The sequence below is a fragment of the Sphaeramia orbicularis genome, chromosome 5 (assembly GCF_902148855.1).
Source record: "Sphaeramia orbicularis chromosome 5, fSphaOr1.1, whole genome shotgun sequence".
Taxonomy (NCBI): Eukaryota; Metazoa; Chordata; class Actinopteri; order Kurtiformes; family Apogonidae; genus Sphaeramia; species Sphaeramia orbicularis.
Window position 1 is genome coordinate 53,877,862 of NC_043961.1, and position 26,464 is coordinate 53,904,325.

At 35.5% G+C, this 26,464-nt stretch overlaps 1 protein-coding gene across 3 annotated transcripts in view; it reads left to right on the forward strand.

Annotated features, from left to right (window-relative positions):
- rap1gapb (RAP1 GTPase activating protein b) overlaps positions 1-26,464 on the forward strand; it is a 439,024-nt gene that overhangs the window by 155,056 nt on the left and 257,504 nt on the right. Inside the window, exon 1 of one of the 3 annotated variants that reach the window (XM_030134455.1) lies at positions 2,855-3,050. The exons of the other annotated variants lie outside the window; for them this stretch is intronic. The gene's annotated coding sequence lies outside the window, so the exon portion shown is untranslated. Of the gene's footprint in view, positions 1-2,854; positions 3,051-26,464 lie in introns of those variants that run through there. 3 annotated transcript variants of the gene reach the window in all.

Below are 26,464 nucleotides of genomic sequence, written 5' to 3' on the forward strand. Positions count from 1 at the left end.
ATTGATAGGTAACAATTAAAGGCCCAATGACTCTATTATGTAGAAATCTGACCAACCAATTTTATGTTTACTGGTACTATGATTCTTGTTGTGTCCTCCAAACACGTCAGTAGCCAGTTCTTGTCAAGTCTAGCAGCCAAGTCTCATGGCCAAGTTTTGCGTGAGTCTAAACAAAGCTTTAGGCTATGGAGGCTGAGGCGTGGTGTGAGCTTGTAACTGTAGATGGAACAGGAAAGAAGAAGTGTAAAAGGTGTGGCCCGGGTCTGGTTTCAGCCTATTTTTTGTCACAGATTTATTTATTTTTTTTGTTCTTCTAATGAAAAGGCCTGTTCGAAGAAAGTGATGGTTTTTTTTTAAGTCAAAAAGAAAGAGCATTACTCCCTAAAGGACAAAGTAGGCATATTTTGTTTAACATGGCAACCGTTCATTGACTTTTTTGTTTTTTTTCTCTCCTGTAACTTTGTTGTGTCTTTTTTTTTTGGTTTGGTGCATATGTGTGTTTTTACTTATTCAGTCATCTTCCATTTCCCCTTTTGTGAAGTTATTGTATATACACAGGGGCGCCGCTACCAATTGTGGGCCCCATGAAAGGTAAACGTTATGGACCCTTTTATAAAATTCAGTATCTTGTCAGTTGTTCAGTATCTTGGGGGTGGGGGGGGGGGCATTCCATGCATGAAGTCGCTTAAAACGAAACTGAAACTTAACATACTTTAAATATCCGACTTCCGACTTCTACGCCTCTCTTATACAGAGGATCTTAAACAAAATTTTTACAACTTCTACCCTGGATCGACTGAACCCCCTCCACTGCTCTATGGGCCCCCCATAAATGCTGGGCCCCATGAATTTGTCATGTTTACCCCCTCTTATCGGTGCCCCAGTATATACATGTGCATCTCATTTAGAGCCCGACCGATATGGGATTTTTGGGGCCGATACCGATATTAGGGGCTAAAAAAAGCTGATATCCAATATATTGGCCGATAACTGATATATTGGCCGATATATGAGATAAGAACATTGATCTAGGATATAATAATCTTATATTAGATAACTGTGGACTGGTGGATAAACAGCTGCATAAATCTTTGTTTATCTCACAAATATAATTGGCACAACTTTCAAATGCAAACTATGCCATCACAAAATAATTAGAGCAAAAAATATGACTGACCACACAATTATGTTTTCACTTACAAATTTTGATGTGGCTGCCTCACGACGGCACTACAACTTCTTATGTGGACTAAGGACTAAACTGAGCATGTGCAGAGTGAATTAGGTGAGTCCTCAGTTGTTCCTGATTGGAGCAACTGCAAGAGTTACAACCGACCTGTGTTACAACTGTCCCCAGTCTCCCCTACACTATTAACACCCTGGCCTGCTGGTAGAATGAAACTGTGAGGTAGACAGGAAGTGCACGGACATGGGTGTGTGTGGAGGGGGTGAATACTTTATAAGACGAGGGGAGGGGTCTGTGATTTTCGGAGCAGGGGGGGCTAGCGGTCCATCCTCATCAGAGCGTGTGGTAGTGGTCCATGATTTTGGCTGGTTTGGGGGGTCAGAGCGGGGGGGAAGCAGTCCTTGTCAGAGAGTTTGTGTGTGTGGGGGGGTAGCTCCATGATTATGTGATTGTGTGTGTGTGGGGGGGTGATGGCATCATTGTCCGAGCAGGAGTGAAAGTGAAACTAACATGCTTTAAAGTTCCTCTTATTCTCCAGGCAGCACACACACACACACACACACACACACAGGAGCAGCGAGTGACAGAATCTCCGCGCAGCTAAAAAAAAAGTTAATATATTGGCCACATCAGCTACATATTGGCCGATGTTGATTAATTGGTGATACGCTATAATCGGCCCGATTAATCGGCCGGTTGATTAATCGCTCGGGCTCTAATCTCATTGTACCATGTGTGAAAAAAAAAGAAAGAAAGAGCATGAATGAGAAATTAAGTAAACAAAAGTGAACTTTTTATGATTCACGGCTGAAGTTGAACGAAAGAAATCAAAAGAAACCTGAATCGTACTGAATTACATCACAACACATGCTTTGTATCATGTTCAGTCTCAGTACTTTATGTTCAGGTAAATCCTTGTGAATTACACTAATTGCAATAAGAGTGGATTTTCTCATATTGCGTTGGTTGTAGCTTCATCTGTATTTTTTATTCTTTTTTTTTGTATCGGTCTGCTTCAAAATATGTGTTGCATTGTCTCCAGAGATGCACATCCCAGTAGAAATAAGCTCGAATGTTTATGTGTAAACCTCCTGTCAGTTTAGTGAACACAAAGCTTAACGTGTGAATATTTCTGTCAAAAAACTGCTAAAGGCTTAATCTTTTGCGATGTATAATTGTTAAATGCAGCTCTGTCGGCTAAGATCCACAGCAGAGAAGAAATCCTGTCTCTCCTTGAATGTCAGGTCTTTTTTTATATTTTTATTTTTTTTCATCTAATTCCCACATGGATTTTTTTTTTTTTTTGAGCGAAAACTCTCTAAGGGTTCATGTCGTGAATAGAATCATTTGGCGTTAAACTGCAGTGGGGAGTTGCTTTTGCCAGATATAAGTGGCTAATTTAGGTATTTTGTACCCTCTTCCAGCTGGAAATGAAAAAGAATTGGTCAGATAGCGCCTGAGAAATCATCCTGTTTTGTTACCAGGACAACAGAACAGCCGGATGCACCTTTTCTCTTAATCCGGCGGAGATAGTAGCTACAGAGCGCCGCGGAGACATGAGGAGGGAGGGAGGGAGGGAAGGAGGGAGGGAGGGCCGGGAACGTGTACACACATAAAATACTCTCAGACATCACACACACACACTTGATGAGGGCTGAGACAAGGAGGGAAGAGATAGAGGTGTGGAAAGAGAGGAGAGGTGCAGAGAGAAAAAACAACTCATTTGGTAGAAGGGAAAGAGGTATGTCAGTCATTCTGTAGCCCCCGTGTTGTAAACTGCACTGATATCCTGCAAACCCCCAGGAAGCCCGATCAGCAGGATGCCTCAGAGGAAAAGAAGTTTCACATTTGGAGCTTACGGCGGGTAAGATAATGGAGGATTATCTCTGTGTTCAACGATTTTGGAGTGCGCCCGCTGTGTGTGCTATAATGAAACAGTGAGAAGCTTTACAGCACCTGTTGCATCTTTCTTTCTACACAGTCTTTCTTTAGTGGCCACAAAGGTGGAATGAGAGGAAAGTGTGAGACTGCTCCGGGACTTGAATGCACCTGAACAACAAAAGTGCACAAGTACAAGGTCATCTACTGTCAGCGCTGCGCTCATTATTTCATTCTAGTAGATACTGAGATTTAATTAAATAGGAAGGTCAGTGCATTAATGTAAAATAATACAGGGGTTAACAAGGGTGTTCTTGTGCATTTGATTGTCTCGGTCAAGGTGTTTTCTCAGTAGGTACAGCTCATACAGTATTTAAAAGAACATTCTATCAAATCTATCTGAGTTTTAGTTCCCAAAATTAAATTATTGAAAGGTTTTGAGTTGAGCGCCGCATTATTTTCTTGTTACCTTCGCCAGGAAGTATTGTGATCGATTTGCTGTGTGTGCGTGCATGCATGTTTGTTTGTTTGTTAGCAGGGTAATTCAAAAAGTTATGGTTGGATTTTCATGAAATTTTCAGGAAATGTTGATACTGGCACAAGGAAGAAATGATGAAATTTTGGTGGTGATCGGGGGGTGGGGGGTGGGGGTGGTCCAATCAGAAGGAGGAGTGGACTCACATCATCAGAATGAACACAAATGAAGGAAAAAATGAACAAAATGCACAAAAATAATGAAAATACAAAAATTAAATGCACATAAATGAAGGACATAATGAACAACATGCACAAAGATGATGAAAATACAAAAATGTAATGAACACAAATTAAGGAAATAATGAAAAAAATGCACAAAAATGATGAAAGTACAAAAATTAAATGGACATAAATGAAGGAAATAATGAACAAAATGCACAAAAATGACAAAAATACAAAAATTAAATGAACACAAATGAAGGAAAAAATGAACAAAATGCACAAAAATGATGAAAATACTAAAATTTAATGAACACAAATAAAGAAAATAATGAACACAATGCACAAAAATGATGAAAATAGAAAAATTAAATGAACACAAATGAAGAAAATAATGAACAAATGCACAAAAATGAAGAAATATAAATATTGAACAAAATTAAGCAAAATGAATATAAAAACACAATGAAGAAAAATTAAGAAAATAATGAAGAAAATTAAGAAAAATTAAGAAAATATAAAAACAAAATGACCAAAAATTGAAGAAAATATTGAACAAAGTGAACAAAAATGAATATAAAACAAAATGAAGAAAAATGAAGAAAACAATGAACAAAATGAAGAAAATATAAAAACAAAATGAAGAAAAATGAAGAAAATAATGAACAAAATGAAGGGGGAGGGGGTGAAGGGCTGATCTCTCTTGGCGGAGGTCTGCGCTCTCCGAGTGCTTTTCTTGTTTCTTCAATGTAAATAAGCTTGTGGATTATTGAGTTATAACTGTATTGAGTAAGGATTCAGTTAGAAGTATGAAATGGTCAGATTATCCAGCTCTAAAGACTTGGTCGTGACCCACAGTTGGGGCACAGGAAATGTGCATTTTAAACTTATTACCTCCACCAAGGAGGTTATGTTTTTGCCAGGGTTTGTTTGTTTGTTAGTTAGTTTGTTTGTTGGTTAGTTAGAAATATAACTGAAAAAGTTATGGACAGACTTTGATGAAATTTTCAGGAAATGTCCGAAATGGGACGAGTAACAAATGATTAGATTTTGGGAATGATCTGGATCACTGTCTGGATCCAGGAATTTTCAAAAGGATTCTTTAGTGCTTGAGTGCTTGATAAAAAAAACAGAACAAAATAAGTTCCCAACAGGTTCTACAAGATAGTGAGGATCCAGGTCAATCTTCGGGGCGGGGGGGGTGCTCGTTTGTCTGTTAGCAAGATAACTCAAAAAGTTATGGATGGATTTGGATGACATTTTTCGGAAATGTTGATACTGGCACAAGGAACAAATGATAACATTTTGGTGGTGATGGGGGGGGGGCTGATCTGCCTTGGCGGAGGTCTGCGCTCTCCAAGTGCTTTTCCAGCTTGATCGTGTGGAATGCTTGTGTTGTTCTCATAACTGGTCTCATCTTATTGAATGTAGTCTAAAAATAACTGCAGTTTGCTTTACTGTGGAGAATGAAAATAAGAGCCTCTTACTCTGCTCAGATGCATTTATCTGGGTTCATTTAAGAAGTATTTATCCTGTAACATGCATAAAACTACAACGTGATATCATGAAATCACGTAAAAATACATGCCACTTTTAATTGGTGTGTTATCTGTGCACATTATAAGCTTTCCGCGTGTATGTTAGCGTCAAATATCACGCACTGGAGGTTTGGGTTATGTGAACCGGAGATGTTGACATCAATCGACGTGATCAAATGGCACTGAATAACACGCGAAAGGGTGAAAATGCGTACGTATAGCACACCAGATGCCATAAGAACTGGTGCGACATATCACACAATTTCATGAGATCAGTCTCTAAAACTATGTTGTGTTTTGTCAAATGTGCAAGTCTTCCAAATGGCTGGTGTTCATTTTGGCATGCATTCACACTTAGGATTGTGGATAGGATGGTAATGGTTTGGCATTTTTCAAACAAAGGTCTCATATAGGAAAAAAATAAAGTTTTGGAAGACTGCTTTAAAATAGAGTAAAAAGTTATTTCTCAAAGTTATTACAAGTTTGACTTAAGCGCTGTATTGTTTTTAAATAGGTTTGGAATATTAGCGACAACATCAAGGAAATGTGTCCACGATTAACACTGAATGTATGAAATATTGACTTATTAGGCATGGCAAGGCAGGTTTATTTCTGTAGCACATTTCATGTACAAGACAATTCAAAGTGCTTTACATAAAACATTAAAAGCATTACAGCAGAAGCAATAAAAAGCATAGGCATGACAAAAACAAACAAAACAAAGCAAAATCAGATAAATAGATAAAACAGATAAACAGATAAAACAGATAAAAACTTTTAGCTTAAAAGGAACAGTGCAGATCCGAACTGATGACTCAAAACTCTATTCAAATGCAGCTGTGAACAGGTGGGTCTTTAAATAAACTGAGTGTTTCAGCTGATCTGAGGTTTTCTGGGAGTTTGTTCCAGACATGCGGAGCATAGAAGCTGAACGCAGCTTCTCCGTGTCTGGTTCTGACTCTGGGAACTGACAACAGACCGGATCCAGATGACTTGAGGGGTCTGGTGGGTCCATACTGGGTCAGGAGGTCACTGATGTATTATGGTCCTAAACCATTCAGAGCTTTATAGAGGGAATGCACATATGTCACTTCCTCCCTGGGCCACGCCCCTCTAAGTTAGACCGAGTGGCAAAAACAAACCGGGTCAACGTGACGGAGCATAGCAGTAACTACAGCGAGACCCGGAAAAATGTGGAATATAACATGAAATTAAAGACAACTCTGGACTAAAAGGAAAATGCTTCCAGAATAAAAGTAATGAAATTTTACCACATGAGAGTCACTGATAAAGAAAAATCAAGTCAAAAATGCTGGTTGGCTGAACTTTCCAAGATACAGCCTTGGGTCAAAATGTGAAACTCAAGAATTAACGAGAGAATGGGTTTGACTCAAAAGGAATATTTGTCTCAGAGCTACAAGATCTACTTCAAAACACTGTCTGCACATTAGAATACATTCACTTTACAGGTTCTATTTAGTGGAAGATTTATAAAACTATTACATAAATGTACATAAACCAATATATATGTGTAATAACACTTAATCATATACCTTGAAAACATGAGCAAACTGGCACTTTTGTCATTTATTTTCCAATGAATCTTATTAAAATACATAACATTTAGCACATTTAATATCTGAAGCAAATCATTTCTAAAAAATTGTAGTCCAAGTGCAATTGGACTCGACATGGATCCATACAAGCTACCAAACAACAAGTGGTCTACGAACATTGATCTGTGGCCGGAAATCACGTATCCTGACATTTATATGAACCTGATTTCAATGCCGGGAAAATCCACAATGCAAAACCTGAAAGCATTCAAAAGCCAAAGAGTTGTTGACATCCTCGTTATTGTTACTTAGAGGATTCCAGCTGGTGAGTGCTTTAATTCAACATACTATTGTTTTTGAGGTTTTCTGTCAGTGCAGATGTATTTTCTTGGCGGTGATTGCCAAAGTAAAAGCCCAGCAGTAGTGCTCACAGTTCACTACTGATTTACTGGAGTTGAACCCTTAGTATTGACCCAAGTGAGTGGATGATCTACTGGTACTGTGGAGATTTAAGTAGAGTTAACATCAAATACTTGATACAACACAGCTACAACAGCTTTGTGCTAGAGTACCCTCTTATTTGAAAAACTAGGTTAGCCTCAGTTTAACCTGTTTAACTCTGACCATATTTTCAGGGGAAAAAACGCCTAAAAAGACATACCCAAAGTAAATGAAGAATTACTTCACAATAATAAGGTTCATATGGATGTTCTTGGTGTCTATGGACATTTAGAGACCTCACAGAATCTATTCCCATTGTCTAAAATATTGTATCTATTACTTTTTTATCCTCGCCTGTTTTTTTTTTTTTCGGCTGGAATGACGATGATATGCATAAATTAATTGTTCGTGTCGGAGATTTTTAATAGCGTATATTTCACCCCACAAAGATTAAAAATCATGTTTGAACATTAAAGTTTGCACTAAAATACACTTTTGATGTACTTTTATTAACACTAGGGTCTAAACTTTGAGCAAAAGTTGAAAAAAACATCCATTGTCCTGATTTATTATATTTTTATTGTAGATGAATATTAATATAATTTTTTTAGGCCCGCGGGCAGGTCAACAGGGCTAAAGGGGTTACGCTAGTTCACAAATCACGTAGAGCACAAGGTTCAGAATCACACAATTAAAGACAAAAATGTTTCAGTTATGAAATATAGAACTAAATGACAGATGCTAACATTAAGAGCTTTACTACGAAGTAACGTTAGCCAAAACGATATGTAATTTAAGGTATGATTTTACGCAAGAACACAGCATAAATTAACGTTACCTTACACAAAATGGCAACCACAAATCCAGGTTTCGTTGTCTGGATTCCAGTTATTTCTACGAATTGCAGTGATCCATCTACTTCTTCTGTCTTAGGCTTTAGGTCGCCGGTAAAACGATAGCTCCGAGTGCTATTTGTGCGATCAGTGACACAACAGCTCTTACACATTTTTTAGATTGTTCTAAAGTTTTCGCAGTATTCAAGCCAAAGCCGCTACTCATCTCCCTCTTTCTGCCACTCAGTGGACGTAACCGTGGTAACTTCCACTAGCGGTGACGTCACGTGCATACCCTCTGTAGACCAGCAACAGAACTTTAAAGTCTATCCTCTGATGGACAGGCAGCCAGTGTAAGGACCTCAGAGGTGGACTAATGTGGTCCATTTTTCTGGTCTTAGTGAGGACTCTAGCAACAGAGTTCTGAATGAGCTGCAGTTGTCTAATGGATTTTTTAGGTTGACCTGTAAAGACACTGTTGCAATAATCAAGCCGACTGAAGATGAATGCATGGACTAGTTTTTCCAGGTCCTGCTGAGACATAAGATCTTTTATCCTTGAGATGTTCTTAAGGTGATAGTAGGTTGATTTTGTCACTGCCTTGATATGTTTTTCAAAATTTAGGTCTGAGTCCATCACTACACTCAGAATCTGTATCTGAATCTGTATCTTTATGTTATGGACGGATTTTCAGGAAATTTTCAGGAAATGTTGATACTGGCACAAGGAACAAATGGTTAAATTTTGGTGGTGTTGAATGGGGGGGGGGGGGTGTGTGAACTGATCTGTCTTGGTAAAGGTCTGCGCTCTCTGAGTGCTTTTCTAGTTAACTATATTTGGTTCACAAAAGAAATCAGATTACTCAAAAACACTCAAAATGTAAGTATAAAGCTCTAATGACTGGAGTCTGTCTAGTTGTAGCTGCAGCTGCTTGGAAGTATTCCTGCGTTTACAGAATAAACTGTAATATTCAGGCTAAATTAAATAATGTTATCTTGTTTTGTTTCTGCAGCTTTCCTTTTTGTAAATAGGGTAGGCATAAATAAGTTGTTGCTTCAGCCTAAGCCTTTTCGCCCATGTTTAATATAGAAATCCAAACTCTATCTATCTATCTATCTATCTATCTATCTATCTATCTATCTATCTATCTATCTATCTATCTATCTATCTATCTATCTATCTATCTATCTATCTATCTATCTATCTATCTATCTATCTATCTATCTATCTATCTATCTATCTATCTATCTACATAGTGTTCTGTTAAATGGACAAATTATACTACTTACTAATTAACATGATTTATATGTGAGGAAAACCAATGAGAGGTAAAAAAAAAAAAAAAAAGAAAGAAAGAAAGAAATAAAATCAAGTAGGAAAATAAGAGCAGAAATAATAATAATAATAATAATAATAATAATAATAATAATAATAATAATAATAATAATAATAATAATAATGTCATTTTTATTAGAAATAATAACAATAATAATAATAATAATAATAATAACAACAAAAGTTCACTACATATGTAAAATACATTTGAGCTCATGCAAAACCATGATGTACCAGTAAAAGTTTGCTTTTAGGACAGACTGAAAAGAATACACTTAATGATATTCACTCAAACTCATCACAGCTGCTTTTCTGACCTGCAAAAAAACATAAAGATACAGAATAAATATTATTTTCTATGTGGTGACTTTTCAGCTAAATTAAAACATTATATATAACCCATTTGTCTTCACAGCATTTAATTAGTGAATATAGTGAGTCCATCACTACACTCAGATTCTGGCCTGGTTGGTGGTTTTTAGGTCTATAGACTGAAGCTTTGTGGTGACCTGCAGTCGTTTCTCTTTGGCTCCAATGACAATTACCTCAGTTTTGTTTTTGTTTACATACAGATGTAGAGGTTACAGTAAAAAAAAAGTCTGGCTAGAGCATCTTCAACCGTACTTTTAAGGGTGTATTTACAACCACTTTGTTTGGTCCATTTAAAACGGACCAGAGTTCGTTTCCCCAGAAAGTCTGGACTTTTTTTTTTAGGTGTGAATACAAACATGCAAACTCTAATTCGAATCAAAAAAGCAGACCGAGACCACCAGTTTCCAAGTGGACTCTGGGCCGGTTCACTTCTGGTGTGAAAATAACAGGCCTGGACCTGAAACAAACCAAGGAACCATGCACCTTTTTGTTCTTGATGAGCCACTGTAGCCACTGGAAGTAGCTGAGCTTCGTGGGTAGTCAGAACTAATAACAGTAACCATGAGCCATGGACAAACGTGGACCAATGAGGAGATTGAATATCTCACTGACATTTGTTCAGATGCCCATATTATGAAACTGGCTCCAAATGAACTGTTCTCAATTGTTAACATTATTTTCGTAAATTTGTGTCTGTATAAATAGAATACATATTCCAAAAACCATAACTGCATGTAGGACCTCCATGTTTGTTTTCATCAACACCTGCCGTCTCTCATTCAACCCGCCCCTGACTTTTCTGTCCAGTGCCAGCACAGTTCGTCACATGCGTGCTTCTGTTTACAAATTTTAGTCCACTAGCAAAAAGTGCAATGAGAATGCGATCCGACCCAAATGAAAAAAAATAAAGTCCATATTCAATCCGAATCAAATAACCCAGGGGTGTCAAACTCATTTTAGTTCAGGGGCCAAATTCAGCCTAATATGATCTAAAGTGGGCCGGACCAGTAAAATAATATAAATAATAGGATAAGAACTGATAAATCATGTCAACTCCAAAGTTTTCTCTGTTTTTGAGTGAAAAAAACTAACATTTCGTGATGAAAATATTTACATCTATGAACTGTACTTGAACATAACATGAACAAATATATATGATAACAACCTGAAAATTCTTTTAAAAAATAAGGGCAATTTTAACAATATTACACCTTAGTTTATCATTTATACATGTGCATCACAACTTACAGATCACAGCGGCTCTACAAATACACACAACATTTAACAACAGGCAGAATATTGATAAAATTCCATATACTTCTCATAAGACACTTCAAGTTATTCATATTTGTTCAGGTTATTCACATTTTTTTGTAAAAGGCTAGTCTGTAAATGTAAAGATTTTGGTGTAATTTTACTTTTTTTTTTTTTTTTTAAACTAAAACAAATGGGAAAATTTGCAGTTTTGATTATAGGTGATGATAGTATTTTACTGGTCTGATCCACTTTAGATTGAACTGACCTAAAATGATTTTAACATCCTTGACTGTTAATATGTTCTGTGTAATTTTTGCATTTCACAAATTCATCCCAGGGCCCAGATTGGACTGTTTAGCGGGCGGGTTTTGGTCCCTGGGCCACATGTTTGACACCTGTGAAATAATGCTGCGTTTCCACTACATGGAACCAGCTCGACTTGGCTCGGCTCGGTATTCCTGGAGACCATTTCCATTACAAGATACTACTGACTTTACAGTACCTGGACGTCATAGTGATGTGGCGCGTTATTTCTATGTTGTCTGCTTAGAGAGTTGCTGAAAAACTCGCTCGTTGCATTTTGTCTCATCTGAATTTTTACGTCGGCCACCAAAGACTGAATCTCCCTCGACTGCCATGGTGTAATTTTCGGGATGTCATCATGCAGATTAACCTACCGCTATATTTACTGTCCACTTCCACATCTGTTTTTTGTAAAATGGCGGGTTACAGAGAAAACTGTCTGACCAATCAGTGGTCTGCAGTGTTATATGTCACGGTTTAGAATCGCTTGGAACCTCAGCGGAGGTGATACCAAAAAAGTAGTACTGGGTACCAGACTCCAGGTCCTTTTTTGTAATGGAAACACAAAAAGGCCAAGCCGAGTCGAGCCGAGCCGAGTCGATACCACACAGTGGAAACGGGGCATAAGCGGACCAAAGTACTTTCCAGGAGTGAATACATCCTAAAATACATCAGTGAAGAAATGCACTGGATCTGGATCAACATGAAGATGTCACATTTGCATATCAGCATGAAAGTGTATTCTTTTGACACAGTCAGAGAATGAATCTTTGAGATATGAAAGTAATTCTGCTTTATGACCAGTGAGCAGCTCAGCAGCACACTGCATTAGAATTCATGAGGCAACAGAATTACTTTTACTATTGTGTTTTGCTGCTTATGAGCTCTGCCAAGTCTGGCTAGACAACACTCATGAGGCTCAGTTCTGACATTTCAGTTGTAGGCGTCGGGTTAAAAGCTTGAGTGCACGGCCACATACAGCCAATAAATACGCAAGAAGGTAGTATGTAGGGCATTGAAAGCAACGTCTCTGAAACAGCAATGACGGTTCAGTTGGAAAGATGTGCCATGAGGAAGTAGTAGTTCAAAAATAGGAGTGTAGTATTATTTTTGGATATGCACTCAAATGAAAAACCCTTCAGCTGCACATGAGAGGTGCACTTTATTTTAGGACTTTTTGATGTAGGAGTTACAAAAGAAAATATGTTTGATTAATTTTGGTTGTTTAGTTCATCTTTGGCGTTTATTAGTACGTCATCAAGGATTGCATTCCATCTCCACCCAACAGAGACAGTCAGGAAATTAGTTGTCAAGTATGACAGTAGGTGGGTTGTTCATCACTCAGAAACTGGTCTGAACTAAGCACCAGACACTAATGAGCTGTAGTATTGACTCTACAGTGGCTGTTAGGCAGCACAGTTTAGTTAAAGTGATGTAACTCGGCTTAATTGAATGTCCTGAACTACTGCCTTCTCTCTGTCCTCATTAGCTCCATTCACAAAAAAAAAAAAAAAAAAAAAAAAAAAAACACCAGTGGATTAAACATCAGTGACATGTCAGTGAGTTTGGAGTTCAGCTGCCAACAAAGTCCCCAAAGCAGAAGTAACTGTTCTGGCTGTTAGGTGCTTGACTTTTCTAATCACTATTGTTTGTGTGTAGAAGAAAAACTGCAAGTTAGCACAAGCTTCTCCACAGCCACTTTAGGGAATAGGTTGGGTTTTAGTTGTTGTTATTGTTACAGTGTTTATTTGATAGCAGTGAAAGTTGACAGAAAGCAAGATTAGATAAAGATGGGAACAACATGAAATGGAGCAGGGTGGATTCACAGTGTGGATGCTGTAAATTGTTATCTTTCAAGGAGATATCGAGAGATAGATTCCTATTTTTTGTTTGTTTGTTTTTTGTCCTTTTTTTTTTAGCTACTTCAAGAGACTTTTTTCAAACTTTGTTATACTTTTCTATAGACTTTCTCTTTTCACTGTAAGACTTTGAGGATCTTTTGAATGAAAATTGTTAGGTAAATGCAAATTATTATTATTATTATTGTTGTTGTTGTTGTTGTTGTTATTATGGGGTGGGCAGGGGTATAGCACTGTTCAACTGCTGTTTTTCAAATTTGACATGCATGTTTTTTATCACCAGGAGAGGTGTTTGATGGCTGAATTTTTTTTTTTTTTTCAATTTATTTTCCAATCCAATCCACCTTTATTTACTTTAAAACAACTGCAGTGGACCAAAGTGCTGTACAGAAGAATAATTAAAACCAAAATAAAAGAATAAAATACAGAATAGATTTAAAGACAGAGAAACTGTACAAAAAGGAAAAGTGCTATACAGAAGACTAAATAAAACCAAATAAAAGAATAAAATACAAGATAGATTAAAAAGCCATACAATTAAAAACAACAAAATAAATAAATAAATAAATAAATAAATAAATTGGATGGATGGATGGATGGATGGATGGATGGATGGATGGATGGATGGATAGATAGATAGATAGATAGATAGATAGATAGATAGATAGATAGATAGATAGATAGATAGATAGATAGATAGATAGATAGATAGATAGATAGATAGATAGATAGATAGATAGATAGATAGATAGATAGATAGATAGATAGATAGAAACAATAAACCACTACTAAATAAAATAATAGAATAAAGATAGTACCTTCAAACATCTCACATGGTTTCAAAAGCCAAGGAGAAAAGATGGGTTTTAAGAAGGGATTTTGTATTTATATATTATTATTATTATTATTATTATTATTATTATTATTATTATTATATTATTATTATTATTATTTATTGTTATTATCATTATTTATGTTTTTGGGGTTTTTTTTCCCAGATTTTTAAATAATTCAACTTACAAAACTTGTTCAATTGAATTCATGAACATTATTCACCTGATTCTTTTCAAATTTGACACATATGTTCTCCACATGTCTTCCTCTTAAGTTTACCTTTTCACTCGACCGAACTACCTAAAAAGGACAGTTATTAACTTTAATCTGCTTTCCATTTGTCTTTTATTTTAAATTCAAAGTTAATCCCTGACTAGGCAGGGTATCAGTGAACAGGAGGGTAAAATGTTGTGCGACTTGATGGGGGTATTAGTTAATATGTATTAGGGGGTAATAGTGTTTTGTAGAATGTTCATGGGTTGTATGACGTATGAATAACACATACAGCCTGTCCAAAAATAAGCCCCACACACAACATTTCTTTAGCTTTGATTACTCATTCGCCATGCTGTTGTTTATGCCATGAAATGTTAATGCAATTTCACAATAAATGTCACAACATTTTCTCTATCCACACTACCAGACCTTGTACTGATGAGTTGGACCACTGTGTAAAGTCTTCTCAAATGCATTCTAAAGCTCCTCAGTGGGTTTCAGGTCTGGACTCTGGACCTGGTGAATCCTGATATTGTCCAGTCTTTACACTCTCTAACAAACTGATGGTTGTTTAAGAAATGATAAGCTACTCACCGCATCAGTTAGTGTTAAAGAACGTGTTGTATTTGAAACAGATTAGTCACTGTACAGTATTTATCCAAAGGAAGGATCTGAGCTATTTGCTGAGTTAAATCCAGGTGTGGACTTGGGATGATAGTGCTTTAACCCTCCGGTATCCCATCCAGCAAGGCCCTTACTAAGCACCAAGTGTGCCTTTTTGGCACACTTGTGGAATAATGTCAAAAAAATTTTCAGACAGTTTGTTTTTAATTCTTTTACACTTTTTTCTGTTTCAATCAATTTGGAGCCATAAATAAAAAATACCAAATACTCAATAATTGTCAACATTTTTTAAACCCTTTAAATGCGTGTTTGTAATGTAAAACAAACTATTTTTTTCGGATGCAAAAAACACAAAAATTAATTTTTTTTCAATATACTACATAAAAGGTGGATCACATATTATTTGATTTTTTCATCCTGGCATATGTCGAGGATTAACGCCAACTTGGTTTAATTTTGCATTATTATTTTTGGCGCTAGGGTCAAATGTTCAAAAATACTAGCATCTGTCACCAAGTGTGCCAAAAAGGCACACCTATAAATCAAACTACTAAATATTAATATCGATGTATTTTTCTGCTGTAATTTGATTTTATTTTTGTAAATCAAGGTCAGCCCTACTCATACATTCAAATGGAAGAAATAGTGCGTTTTAGGCACACTTTGGGAGACAGATGCTAGTCTTAGCATTTTCTTTTGTTTACAATGTGCAAATTTTAGTTGGTGGCCAGAATTTAAAGATCATGCAAAATGAACAACTTTTGAATTCTAACCTTATTTAAATTGTGAAAAATATATGAAGTTTTTTAACACGAAGTGCAAAGTGTGCCTGAAAGGCGCACCCGGATACCAGAGGGTTAATCGCTAATGGGGCCAGGACACAGTGACAGGGGCTGCTGATGTTTGTTTGCCTGTTAGCTAACGTTAGCCACACAGCTTATGAGTAGCTCCGGTTCCACGACCTCACCGTGAAGTGAGAACAAATGTCAGAAACTTCAATGTCCGGCTAAAGTTTCCTATTCCACTCCGCTCCAGTAGCGTATTTGATCGCTATGTTTTGCCTTCTTGTTGCCGGCTTCATTGAAAACAATGCACATGGTCAGGGGGGGAGGGTTAACGGTGGGTTTTATGACAGTGAATATGAACTTTGAAACTGTAGGGGGAGCTCCATAAAAAAAATGCTATAAAAACAGCGACGAACAACCAAACGGTAAAATCTTACACAGTTGCACTTTAACATAATAGACTGGATCCTAAACATGGACAGGTAAAGTTAAATGAATGTTTTAGTGGGGAAATTAATTTAGGGGTCTCAAACTCATTTTCTTTCAGGGCCCACATTCAGTTGGATTTGATCTCCAGTGGGCCGCACCAGTAAATAATAGCATAATAACTTATACAGGGTGGGGAAGCAAAATTTACAACATTTTGAGGCAGGGATTGAAAGACAGTGTATGACCAATTAGTTTATTGAAAGTCATGAGAATTTATTTGCCACAAGAAAATTTACATAATAGAAATGTTTTTATTCTATGTGTCCTCCTTCTTTCTCAATAACTGCCTTCACACGCTTCCTGAAACTTGTTCAAGTGTTCCTCAAGTATTCAGGTGACAACTTTTCCCATTCTTCTTTAATAGTATCTTCCAGACTTTCTCGTAATAGTTTTGCTCATAGTCATTCTCTTCTTTCCATTATAAACAGTCTTTATGGACACTCCAACTATTTTTGAAATCTCCTTTGGTGTGACGAGTGCATTCAGCAAATCACACACTCTTTGACGTTTGCTTTCCTGATTACTCATATGGCAAAAGTTTCTGAAAAGGTATGGATAATAGTGTTAGGTATGATTATGACATCAATAAATGTTTTGTTTCAAAACAATTGACGTAGTGTCTGCTGAGAAAAAACAACTAAATGTTGATTGTAAATTTTGCTTCCCCACCCTGTAATGACAACTCCAAAATTTTGTCTTTGTTTTAGTGCAAAAAGACCCAATTAAATTATGAAAATGCTTACTTTTATAAACTATCCAAATAAAAAAGATGTGAATAACCTGAAAAAAAAAAGAAATTTCTTGAGAAAAATAAGTGCAATTTTAACCCTTTCATGCATAAGTCACTCCAGTGGACAGTTCTTCTCCAGCTGTTCTCTTGTATATTAATGGGTTTAGTTGTTTTAGTTCCATATCAGCCAACACAGTGGACACTTACGCATCATCTCATATCCTGACATTCAGACCATTACTATAACTTTGCTGTTCTTGATAAACCTGATCTGCACTAACATGTTTAAGTGTAAATCAGTTGTTATTCGTTAGACAAGAAGGTTTGTTTTTTTTTACACATTATCTCAATGAAGTGAGGAATTTATAGCATTAGAATATGTTAAAATGTGAGACGACATCAGATTAGCAGCATTAAACATGTTTTTATTTCATTGTTTTCATATCCCTCTGATATTGGGTTTTAAACACGTTTCTTTTCTTCAAAAATTAAATGCATGGATATTTTTGTAACTCCACAGAAAAAAAAACAAAAAACAACTCGATCGCATTGTTTTTTTCATGCCTAAGGAGGAATAAAACACTGAAGAAAAAAATCTTGATTAAGGTTCGCACAAGTAATGCATGAAAGGGTTAATAATATTCTATCTCAACTTATCATTTCTACATGTGCATTATGGATCGGATCTACAAAGACACTAAACACTTAGTAACAGGCAGAAAATTGTTAAAATTGTGCTGAATTTTCTTCAGACTTTTCAGGTTGTTCATATTTGTTCAGGTTATTCACATTTTTTGTTACGGGATAGTTTGTAAATATTCTAATATTTTCATAATTTAATGTTATTTTTGGACTAAAACAAAGACAAAAATGTGAAGTTGTCATAATTTAAGGCATATTGTAATATTATTTTTTTCACATCAAACTGAGAGGAAAATATGGAGTCATTATTTTTTGTAGGTTATTATGCTGTTATTATTTTACTGTAGATCATATTGGTCTGTATGTGGAACCTGAACTAAAATGAGTTCCATAGCCTTGACTGTGGAATTTTTCTACTTTGCAAATTCATCCCATGGGCTTGATTGGATTCTTTGGCGGGCCGCATTTGGCCCCAGGGCCGCATGTTTGAGACTCCTGCTTTAAGTGATATTATTTTTTTCTAAACTATAACTATATATATATATATATATATATATATATATATATATATATATTATATATATATGTTTTTTTTTTTTTCTGTTGCATTTCATTCAACTTCATTCAACTTATTCTGCAGGCTGAGTTTGGTGAAAAAACAGCCGTTTCTCAGCCTGTCTTATTTTACACTCACATAAAAGCACTGTGTTGCAGCAGAGAACTGGATATTTTAGTTCTACATGTTTACATTCTCAAACCCAAATTATGTAGTTACAACTCAATCTGATTATTTCTTGTTGTTTCAATTCCTGAACAATGACTGACCCTGGGTTCTGTGACAGCGGTGAATCTCTCGTAGGTGTATTAGGATGTTTGTTTCTGGGAAAGTAATGAGCTTTTCCACTTTTTTTTTTTTTCCTGATGTCTCACAGATCGGCTTTTATGTGCAGTTGTCAAGATAACTTGTGTCTATTGTTAAAAGCCCTGCTGTTGAAAATAAGTCTCTCTAGGGAATTAATACTTAATGAATGACAGAAAGTATTCACAAACACAATTGGAAGAAACCTAGACTCGGACCATCAATTACCGGTCTACATTTGTTTCAGGATTTCTCCTAGAAGAACTTATTTTGTTGCAGGATAATTTCCTCGCACAATCAAATGGAAATTGCCGTTAGCACATAATAATGTGGCTGTTTCTCTAAAGCGCAACAACTCGTAACAAAAACCCATGAGCTGAAAAACAAAGGAAATTGCGTCCTATTAAGCATCAGCTTGACTGTCAGCTATGCTACTTTCGCTGTAGAGGTGACATCCTTTTTCTGCAAATTCAACCCCGGCAATTATGCGAAATTGGCAAAACGATTTTAAAACAATAGGTGCTTGAGGACTGTGTGGGTGAATGGCTATTATTAACACTGTTGTGCACATGGATGTTCAGTAAACTTTCCTTTAAACCTCATACATGTGGTTAAACTCCATAACCTACAGAAAAAAACCTGCACAGGCCAGTGCAGTTTCATAGACCCCCCCCCCCCCCCCCCCCCACTTCACCAGCACCAGCTTAAAGGCTTTGTTTGAAATGAGGGAATTGAATTAGAGGTTAGAGGTTGTGTTGGTAAACTGAAGCTTTAGAGGAAGCTTGGTTATGATGCTGGCATTTTCACGAGCTGAGTGTGTTTCTGGTTCAAGACAACAGGCAACAGCTCAGCCAAGTGAAAGACTATGGGACTGTGTGCAGAACGTACTGCCCTGACCACTTCCCCATCGTGGGTTTTGTACATGACGGTGGTGTCAAGGAGGATGGTAGACTCTGTACCCACTGCACCTTCATTATCAGGTGTTTGTTTTGTTTTTTTTGCTGCCCAGCTGGGCTGATCTACCATGGCAGAGGTCTGTGCTGTCTGAGTGTTTTTCTAGTTTTATGTTTGTCATCATTCCCTCGTATGTAAACAACAGAATAACTCTGTGGACAAAATACCACTGTTAATGTTAAAAAAAATACTATGTAACTATTGCATTTAAGCTGTGGTATTTAAATGAACGTGTAGTGAGGTTTAGGCACAAAAACTAGTTTTGGAAAAGTTCATGGAATGAGCAAAAATGAGACAAAAACAAGCATTAATCTTTAGTTAGAAATAGGACATTATGCTCTTTCATTTTTTGTTTTTGTATGCGTGTACATATATATATATATATATATATATATATATATATATATATATATATATATATATATATATTATTATGTGTTATATTATATATATGTTGTATATATATTATATATATATTATATATATATATATATATATCTATATATATAAGTGTGTGTGTATATATATGTATATGTTATATGTATATGTGTATATATATGTATTATGTGTGTATATATATATAATATATATATATATATATATATTATATTATATATATTTATATAAAGGTGTAAATGTTCTCCATATGCATATATATTTTATCTTGGGGAAAAAAAAGGGAAGTAAATGGTAAATTGTAATTCTGTGATTGGAAGTGTTCTATTTTTCTTCATAAAAACATTGGGGAAAAAAAAGAAATGATACATTAACACTGGGAACTGCATTTAAGCTGTGGCATTTAAATTAATGTGTAGTGAGGTTTAGGCACAAAAACTAGTTTTGGAAAAGTTCATGATATGAGCAAAAATGAGACCAAAAACAAGCATTTATCTTTAGTTAGAAATAGGACATTATGCTCTTCATTTGTTGTTTTTGTATGCATGTGTATATGTATACATATACGTATAAATGTAATGTGTCTCTATATGCATATATATTATACTTGGAAAAAAAGGGAAGGTAAATTGTAATTCTATGATGGAAGTGTTCTGTTTTTCTTCATAAAAATACTGTGAAAAAAAAAAAGAAAAAATAAGATAAATCGGGGAACTGGGGTTCAAAGTTCAATGTATTGTTGTTACGTGAGGGGAATTAGATTACGGCCAGCAGTAAATAAATAAACAGACAACATCAGTCACAACAACGAATACAGACACAAATTCCAAATTACACTGTTATTGTACTGAGAATGCAAACAAATACATCAGTGCTGATGCATTTAAGGCACCGACTGCCTCATCTGAACACCTTCCAGTCACATGTTTTACATCATCATATTTTGTATCTTTCTGCTGATGCAGTGTGCTTTTATAAACTCTTTTACATCCTCATTAAAGTAGTGTCTCTTTGTAAACTTCCATGTACCAGTTCACCTGCTGTTTAATGTTTTTTGTTTTCCAAACTCCCCCTGGAAACCCTGTGTTTAACGTCACAACACTATGAACTATGGGTGATCCCCTCAGGCAGAGTCTGCAGAAGATATTGACTTATGGGAAACGTCTGTAAAGGCCTCCAGATGTCCACGACACAGTGGGACAACACTAAAGGTCTGTGAATGTGGACATAACCAACCCTGACCTTCTCAGCTTCGTCCCTATTCAATGACACTGCGTCAAATTGTACTTTTTACATTTTTTTTTACATGAATTTGTGTAAATAACAAGAGGTCACATCATTTATTATAACCTGTAAACATAATAATAATAACAATAGTAGTAATAATAATAATAATAATAAAATTTTATTTATAGATACCTTTCAGGACACTCAAGGTTACGGAAGCGTGTTGCATTCACATTAAAAATAAAATTCAGCTCTGTTTTCCGAATTAACGTTATAATTATCTTGTAATTACGAGAAAAAAAGAAAAAAAATTAAATTCAGCTCTGTTTTTCTGAATTAACAAGATACTGTTTTCTGAAAAAATTAAAATTTGCCTCTGTTTTTTATGAGATAATTATCTCGTTAATTCTGAAAACAGAGACAAATTTTTTTTCAGAGAACAGTATCTCGTTAATCCAGAAAAACAGCCAATTTAACATTTTTTCAGAGAACAGTATCTTGTTAATTCAGAAATTCAGAAAAACAGAGCCGAATTAAAAAAAATTCAGAAAACAGTATTTTGTTAATTCAGAAAAACAGTCGAATTTTTTTTTTTTTTTTTACTTATTTTTTCTCGTAATTACAAGATAATTATCTCATTAATTCGGAAAAACAGAGCCGAATTTAATTTTTGTGTGAATGCGATACGCTTCCCTACAATTCACCATACAAAGTTGTTAAAATAAATAAAAAACAATGAAAATTACACACATACATATATAAAACACATAGGTACATTGACCAATAGTGGTGTTATCTAAAAATTTTGAGCTATACCCATTAGTTTCAGTTGATATGTCATTCATTTGTATTCCAGCCCTGATGTCAAAGTATTGTGTTGGTTTTAATAATTCATCTAGATGTATTTTGTCCACTTTGACTCTGACAATTAAAGTGTTTGCTCTTTCATTAGCAGGAGGCTGCCAATACAAATCCTTTCCCAGCAACCAGCCAAATGCTGTTTGTATCCCCTCAAGGGTTAGGTTGTCACTTCTATTAAAGCTCAATTCAATTTAGTCTGTTTTTTAAAAAAATAAAAGTTTGATTAAATTAGCTGCTTCACTGCCACCATGGTAGATGTCGTATAAAACAGCTGGTATGAGGGTGGACAGCCTGGAAAATACAGAAAATGTAGATTCAAGTCAGACGCATGTGGTGTTTAGTCAGGCTTCAATAACACGTGTTAGCCCCACAGACTGAACTTTACCAGTTCATACCAGCCCTTACTCACCATGTGTAGCAGAGAGTGCTGATGGAGGATAACAGTTGAAGTGCTCTTGACAATCTTGTACAAATGAAATGCTTCTTAGTCCTTCCACTTAAAAGAAGCACACTGAACACACTCAGGCCAATTATGATTTTTTTTCTTTATCAGATTTAACACAGTTCATAGTTCATTCTGTCTAAATTATCTATCAGCATGAATTTCACTATCTACCAAAAGGATATTTTAACATTTGAAACCAGCTCTTGGTTGAAGTCAATGTATTTTTAGGATTATTTACATGGTAGGATTTGTTTCTTTCTTTTTACCTCCGTCAGGAGGTATTGTGATCACTTTGCTTTGTGTGTTTGTTTCAAGGTTATAATAGTTTTGGATTTTTAATTATAGTTTAGTTTTATTTAGTTTTGACTTTTTTTTTTTCTCTAATTCAGTTAGTTTTAATTCGTTTTTAGAGCATGTTAGCTAGTTTTTATTAGTTATCGTTTTTTTTCTGATTGCTTAGGTTTAGTTTAGTTTAGTTTTAGTATTAGTTTTAGTTATTTCATATATTTTATCTTCCTCACCATCCTATTCAAAGAAATTAGTGAGGTTCGAATCAGCGGGTTACTCTGGACACTTTATTTGGGGGTCAGGTTAGGGCAGCTCATTGACTGAGCAGAGACACAAACACATGTTCATTATGATGTCTAAATTCCCTATAGCAGGTTGGTGTGTGTGTGTGTGTGTGTGTGTGTGTGTGTGTGTGTGTGTGTGTGTGTGATCCATACACAACGTAACTTACGTGAAAACAATGCAAAGATGTGCAAAGCGTGAGAGGAGATGCACAAAGCAGCCAGCAGTTTAACCAGATAGAAACACACATAACCCAGCTAACCAGCAGTTAAACCAGAAAGAAACATATATAAACCAGCTAACCAGCAGTTAAACCGCATAGAAACATATATAAACATGTATAACCAGTTCCTCATCAGTAAACCACACCTTAGCAGATCTCTCATTATCTTAATCATCTCCAGTTTCCTTATTAGCCAACTTTGCTTCAGTTCAGTTCATCTAGCTGTAGCTAGTAACATCAAACGTTTTTTTAACATTCTGACAGGTTCCATACCTCTGTAATGGATTAGTTTTCCTCCTCCTCTTTTCCTCCTCTTCTAAACTGTGCAGTTAAGGCCTTGGAAAGCCTTTTTCATGGTTATAAACTCTCCAGTCTTTACCTGGATGCTAGTTCAACACTGACTCTGTCCTTTAGCTCTGCTCTGTCTCTGTCACTCACGCGCACACACGGTGTGCAAAAAAAAAAAAAAAAAAAACTCGACCCCACTCATCGCTAAAGTAAATCCCAGACAGGACGGTGCTGCTTTGTCCCAGCTTTAGTCTGTATGTTCCAGGTAGAGTGGGGACCAGAAGACGACTGTAAACCACCAGTGACCACACATGACAGACTGTGAAGTGCTGTATGGTGCTGCTAGCTCAAATTGCTAGAGCGAAATAAAATCAATTTGATATCAATGCGACATTGACAAAGACGAAAAACGAAGGGAATTTTATCCATAATTTTTATACGTTTTAGTTAGTTTTGTAAGCTCACAATACAGTTTCAGTTAGTTATCGTTTGTTCTTTTAATTAGAGTTTTTATTTATTTCAGTTAATGAAAATGTTTTTTTCAATTTTAGTTTTTGTCATTTCGTTCGTTTTCGTTAACGATTATAACCTTGGTTTGTTTGCGTGTTTATTTGTTTGTTTGTTAGCAACTTTATGGGGAAAACTATTCCAACCATCTTTACCAATCGTACCCACAGATAGGCCTAGGCCCTGGATGAACCCATTAAATTTTGGGCCAAGTAGGCCAAAGTTCAAGGTCACAGCAAGGTCACAAACTCTCAAATTTTCCTGTCTCTCATCATTGAGCAATTTTTGAAAATTTATAAAAAATTCAAAATGACTCCGATTAGCCTCTAATTTGATCCACCCGTAGCTTATAACAATATCTGTATCTGGCACAAAATTGTCCACATCCAATGTGGAATGTGGACTCTGTGGACATTTCAATTTAACATTAAAATCCCATTTACCCACACATTTTTCCTTATAACTCAACAAATATTGATTGGAATTTAATATAATTTGACATACACATGACTGGTACCAAGCTTCAACTTTTTCTGCTGTATGGAACAACCTTGAAACTGTTTAATTTAAAAAGAAACAATTGATCCACACATGCACACCATTTGGGGTGCTTGTTTTCTTTCTGTTTTTATTACATTTTGATTAGTTCATCTAAGTAGTGTAACAGTGTAAGCATGGTAGTAATTACTTTTGCTATTTTTCTAACAGTTTTTTTTTTTTTTTTTTTTAATTGAACAATGAAGCTTAAACATTGTTAATTTTGATATTGGTGGAGACAAATACACCAGTAATAGCAGGGTAGGTTTTAGTGACAATCTCCCTTTTCACAGTTACCTCTGCCAAGTGTAATGGCAGAGGTTATGTTTTCTATGGGGTTTGTTTGTCTGTCTGTCTGTCTGTTTGTCTGTTAGCAAGATAACTCAAAAAGTTACGGACAGATTTTCATGAAATTTTCAGGAAATGTTGATACTGGCACAAGGAACAAATGGTTAAATTTTGGTGGTGTTGAATGGGGGGGTTGGTGGGGAGGTGGACTGATCTGTCTTGGTAAAGGTCTGCGCTCTCTGAGTGCTTTTCTAGTTAACTATATTTTGTTCACAAAAGAAATCAGATTAATCAAAAACACTCAAAATGTAAGTAAAGAGCTCTAAATGACTGGAGTCTGTCTAGTTGTAGTTGCAAGCTGCTTGTAAGTATTCCTACGCTTATACAAATAAACGGTAATATTCAGACTAAATTAAATGTTATCTTGTTTTGTTTCTGCAACTTTCCTTTTTGTAAATAGGGTAGGCATAAATAAGCTGTACTTCAGCCTAAGCCTTTTCACCCATGTTTGATATAGACATCCAAACTGTATTATGTATATATCGTGTTCTATTAAATGTATATATCTTTGTTTAGGTGGGACAGTGCACATTAATGAATACATTTATGCATTTCACTTCAGTATAAACATGCAAATATGCTGGAGTTAGTGTCAGCGCTAATTTTCATCTGCAATCCCCACTTAATAAATAAATAACAGTGATCCATGCAATACACAGCAATATATGTGTGTGTCTGTAATGGAAGAATAAATTACTACTACTACTACTACTACTACTACTTATTAGTACTTTCTAATAAACACAATTTATATGTGAGGAAAAACAGTGAGAGGGTAAAAAAAAAAAAAAAAAGGAAGGAAGGAAGGAAGAAGTCAAATCAGACAGCAGAAAATTAAAAGCAGAAATAATAATAATAATAATAATAATAATAATAATAATAATAACAACAAAATTTCAAAACATAAGTTAAAATACATTTGAGCTCATGCAAAACCATGATGTACCAGTAAAAGTTGGTTTTTAGGACAGATTTGAAAAGAACACCCTTAATGATATTCACTCAACCTCATCACAGCTGCTTTCTGACCTGCAAAAAACATAAAGATACCGAATAAATGTTAGTTTCTATGTGGTGACCTTTAAGCCAAATTAACACCAAGGTTATTATCGTTAACAAAAACTAACGAAATGACAAAAACTAGAATTGTAAAAACATTTTCATTAACTGAAATAAATAAAATTATAATTAAAAGGAAAAAAATGATAACTAGTGAAACTGTATTGTGTGCTTACAAAACTAACTAAATTTCTAAAAAATTCTGGATAAAATTCCCTGTGTTTTTGTCTTTGTCAATGTTGGATTGATACGAAATCAATTTATTTCCCTTGAGCAGTTTTACCTAGCGGCACCATACGACACTTCATGGTCCGTCACTTCTCATCACTTATGGTTTACAGTCGTCTTCTGGTCCCCACTCTACCTGGAAACATGGAGACTAAAGTTGGGAGGAAGCAGCAGAGTCCTGTCTGGGATTTATTTGAATACGACGGAAGAAAAGATATAAAAAAAAAACTAACACTAAACTAAAACTAAGCATTTAGAAATAACAAAAACTAAGAAAACTAGCAAACCTGCTCTAAAAACTAATTAACCTTTCATGCATAGTGGTCACTACAGTGGACAGTTCTTCTCCAGCTGTTCTCTTCGTATATTCATGGGTTTTGTTGGTTTA